Here is a 4,998-nt window from a genome sequence, read left to right on the forward strand (position 1 = left end):
AAACATGTTTGTGTTTATTTTAGGTCTTTTTTTTTTTTCAGCAGAGCGAATGTCCAATGTGTTAATTAGAGCCCATGATGCCTTCACGGCCCCCACGCTCAGCTGCACGACACGTTTCACATTACAATAGAACAATAATGGCTGCAGGTGCACAGTGGGCTCAAACGCTCAGAGGACATCTAAGAGACCAGCAAATAAGCCTGCAAGTCCATGACTCCAGCTTCCCCAGTTTCACAGACGAGGTTTAAGCCTATTCCTATCTTAAAATATGTCAGTGCCATTATTTTGCCTTAAGATGCACAGCAGTAATATGTTTGTTTTTTCTAAAGCACATTTATAAAAGCCACTTAAATGTCCCAATTAAACTAATGCCAATGGTTGGATTGGGGGATGAAAAAACAACAACAACAAAACAATAAGTGTATTGTACTACCAAAGGAGGGAGAGCATTTTCACATTTAACTCCAAAACTCTGGAATAGCCTTCCTGATACTGTTCGTTGCTCAGACTCGCTCTCCCAGTTTAAAACTAGATTAAAGTCGCATCTCTTCAGCCAGGCATTCATATAATATTTTTAATCTTACAGTTCAAATTACAATCCGGCCTCTAGTTAATAAACGCCAGAGGAGAACTGGCCCCCGACTGAGCCTGGGTTCTCCCAAGGTTTTTTTTTTCTCCATTGGGTCACCTGATGGAGTTTTAGGACACTATTAGGTCACTTGATGGAGTTTTTCGGTTCCTTGCCACTGTTGCCTTTGGCTTGCTCAGTTGGGGATATTCTGGGGATATCTAATTTGATTTTATCAATAAAATCCACTAGAAACAAACCTTGTTGTATTATTTTAATTTAATACTGTGAAGCTGCTTTGATACAATCTGTATTGTGAAAAGCGCTATACAAATATACTTGACTTGACTTGACTTGACTATTGTGATTGTCAAAAGATTTAGTAACTAAATTTTATTAGGTTTAGTGACAACATGTTATAATGACTGGTAAGCTACTGTTTTTATTATAGCTTGACACAAATTTCACGATTTCAATTAAATTCTTGTGATCTTGATTTAATATTGATTCATTTGTATAAAATTTGTTATATATCTCACATAATGCTGTAAACATACGGAGAGCCCTCAGCTGGTAGTATTATTAAAGGTTAAAAATAACTATATATATATATATATATATATATATATATATATATATATATATATATACACAGATATACATATACACACATATACATATATACATATACATATATATATATATATATATATATATATATATATATATATATATATATATATATATGTATATATATATATATATATATATATATATATATATATGTATGTATATATACACACACACACACACACACACATATATATATATACACATATATATATATATATACACACACACACATATATGTATATGTATATGTATATGTATATATATATATATAACACAATGCGTTTTTTTATTATAATAACAACGTTATTTAATGATGTAAGTTAAAATATTTTAAAATATAATAAATATGTAAAATAGTGCACATATCAAAATAATACTCTAGCTATTTTTTCTAGATCATTAGTAGAGGTCGACCGATTCATCGGTCGGCCGATTCATCGGCCGATTTTTTGCATTTTTAACATAATCGGCATCGGCCAATATCCAAGTGTATTAAGCCGATTATTAGGCAGGCGCATCTGTGGGCAGCCTAGTGTTGTTGTGGAACACGCGTTCGACGCACACTGCGCCTAGAGTCATTCTCCAGCAGAGTGAGTAGACCTCATCCAGTGCCTAAGGAAGGAGCTAAGTTCCTTGGAGAAAACTCCTTTATATTTAATTAAAAACGTTTGATATGTTACTGCCAACTTCGAGAAAAAAACATGAATAGGCGACATGACGTTCGGCTACTTTAAAATTGATAGCGTAGTTGAGGTTGCATTAGCACAGCAGAAGGGTTGCTATCATGTCACAATAAGTAAGCAAGAATTTACAGACAGTGAATCTGAGACTTTTATTTGTTCTGTTTGTGTGTCTTATATTTGAGAGGGTTGTCACTCAATGCAGAGAAATAAGTAATAAAAAAAGAGACCAACTATATGCTAGTGAAGGACTGGCTTTGCTTTGCTAGCGTCGTCGTCGCTAGGGTTGGGTAGCTACAGACAGACCCGGAGCCAGAGCCATAGAGAGAAAGAGTTGCGACACTCCCATAGACCTCCGTTGTAAAAAAATGGCGGCGCTTTTAAACGCCTACTTCCGGGATTTGAAGATCGGAATAGTTCCAAACACTGTCATTTGGGCATTGGACACCATTCACTTACATTGCTGCGCGTCGAGTTGTTCCAGAGTTAAGTTGCTGAAATATCGACCTCTTTTGATTTGTCAACTGTCTATATTGTATCAGAGGCCCTTTGCGATGCTTACACTGGTCTTCATTTGTACATGCACAGCGTAATTATTTATATTTTATGTTGGTTGTTTCAACCAATTTTCAAGCACTGCCTGCTAGCTAGTGCGACTTCGTCAGCTGTGACAGTAAGAGTTTGGTAATGAATCGCTACCACCTTTATAGCAACTTTCATTTAATTTAATTTTTTGGGATATACTAACTTTTCATTAGCCTATGTTTTATTGTATTGAGTGAAGTGGCTTGTGAGAACAATGCTGGACCTCTAGGATTGTTATGGGATCACCAGTCCTGTCTGTTTCATGGATCACCTGCCCCTGGTTTTTGTTTTTCTTGTTTACACACACCCACACAAGCACACATTTTTGTTGTCTGTCATTGTTTAATAAAAAATATTTAAGCGAACTCTGAACGGACCGCCACGGCAGACCTCTTTGCGTGATCACGAAGGTAGGCTAATGGCTGAATCAAAATTTATAAGCAAAATCACGGGAATCAATAGCCTAATACAGCCCAGTTGTGCTAAAATAAATATCATGAGACGTCCATCATCAGATGAATGATATGGAAAAGTTAAGTTAGAGCCGCTAAAGCCAGTGCTACTACCCATGCGAACATGAACACTAAGCTTTTCCCTCCAAAAATATAGCCTAAAACTTATCTCCAAATGCAAAACTGACATTAACAAAATGCAATAATGCAATAACAGCTGAAAAAGTACTTGGGTGTGTGTTTTATTTTATATTTACCGTTCAATAATGCAATCGCTGCTGTCTGTCCCATAGAAGAACATGACAGCCAGCGTATGTTTTGGAACTATTGGGGCTTACATGAACCACGTGACAGCCATAGCGGCGACATCAAAGAGTGTCGCAACTCTTTCTCTCTATGGCTCTGCCCGGAGCTAATACGGCACTGGTGCCTTAACGACCGTTATTTACTGGACCGAATATCAACGCGCATGTCTGTGCTTCATTTCAGTGCTACTGTTATGTCTGTGCTTCTCTTGGATGCTCTGAAAACGGACGTTAGAATAACAGAAACATCGCTTCGCTGCACTTGACACTAGTCAGCAGTTAACTTTAGCATTCCGTTAGCTAGTAGCTGGATTAAACACGGTTAAAATGCTGGCCAAACAGTAGTGTAATGTGTGACTGTATTTCACTGTAGACTAGGGGTGGAACGGTACATGTATTCGTATTGAACCGAAACGGTACAGGCGTCACGGTTCGGTGTATAGGCCTACATTTCCACGGAGAATAGCCTACACGCTATAAAAATAAATAAAACTCGCGTGCAAAGTAATGCGGAACTACTGTTAGATACGCGGGTTCTTTAGGGACACCTAATCTGTAGCTCCGCTTTAGCTCCGGCTGCGATGTGAAGATTGCATTGCTGGAATATGTGTTGTGTGTGTGTGTGTGAGAGAGAGAGAGAGAGGCGCGGGCGCGATCGAGATCGAAAAGTCGCGTGTGTTTAAAGTCGCAAAGTGTTTACTTATTTGTGTGCAAACGCGCGCGCGTGTGTGTGTGAGGCGCGGGCGCGATCGAACAGTGGAAACATAAAAACATACTCCGTCATTTTGTTTATCAGGACATCATTCAAACTGCAAAGTGTTTAAGTTACTGTTAATTAAAATGTTAAGGAAAACAAATATATTAATCTGAAATGTAGCAAATTAATTTTCAATTCATTCAGGTACAATTACCAAACATATCTCAAGGTCTTTTTGTCTTTTGTACAAGTGCAGAATGCAGATTGGTAAAGTGTTCAATAAATGTTTTTGTTGAGAAATTTTGTCTATCTTAAGTAATTATTTGTGTTACATTTTATCTTTCAAATAGAGGTTAAAAACAAGCACATAATCGGCCAAAATAAATCGGCAGCATTAATCGGCCATCGGCCGACCCGGATTTCAAAAGATCGGCATCGGCCTGAAAAAAACCATATCGGTCGACCTCTAATCATTAGTGCTATGATCATTAAATGATGATAATGGTAATCCTGAGGTAAATGTAACGTTGTGTGACAATTGTTTTCCAGCTGTTTTTATGACCTCTTTTTGCGGTTGAAAAACACTGATTGATGGACATTATGTATGAGGGATATATACATTTCAGTAAGTTGTACTGTATCTTTCAACAAACGTTCATTCGCGTTTATTATAATAACTAGTAGAGATGATCGGTTCACGTGCCGCTTGAACTGAGGCACTAAAGAGATTTGTCACGTCACTAGCGCCAAAACGGTATTTATTCTTTGAATTTTGTAATAAAATTGACAGAATCTGAGAGGTGAGAATTTGTTTCATATCAAAAGTAACCTGCTCTGTCTTTTCTGTCGGTGTCAGTGTCCTCTTTGCTTCGTGAGTTTTCTCTGCGTGAGAGCGTGTGAAAAGTGTCAATTCCGATTCTGAATGCGTTTCTGTATCGAAGACCGTTTGAGTCTTAAATCAATCTCTATGCACAGTTTGTGTCTATATTTGCTCTTCATGCTAGCAAGTGCTAAAACCCCACTTTTACAAATGTACATTGTTAATGAGAACGGCAGTAATGTAGCGCAATTTGCCAAG

Source organism: Rutilus rutilus (assembly GCF_951802725.1).
Source record: "Rutilus rutilus genome assembly, chromosome: 12".
Taxonomy (NCBI): domain Eukaryota; kingdom Metazoa; phylum Chordata; class Actinopteri; order Cypriniformes; family Leuciscidae; genus Rutilus; species Rutilus rutilus.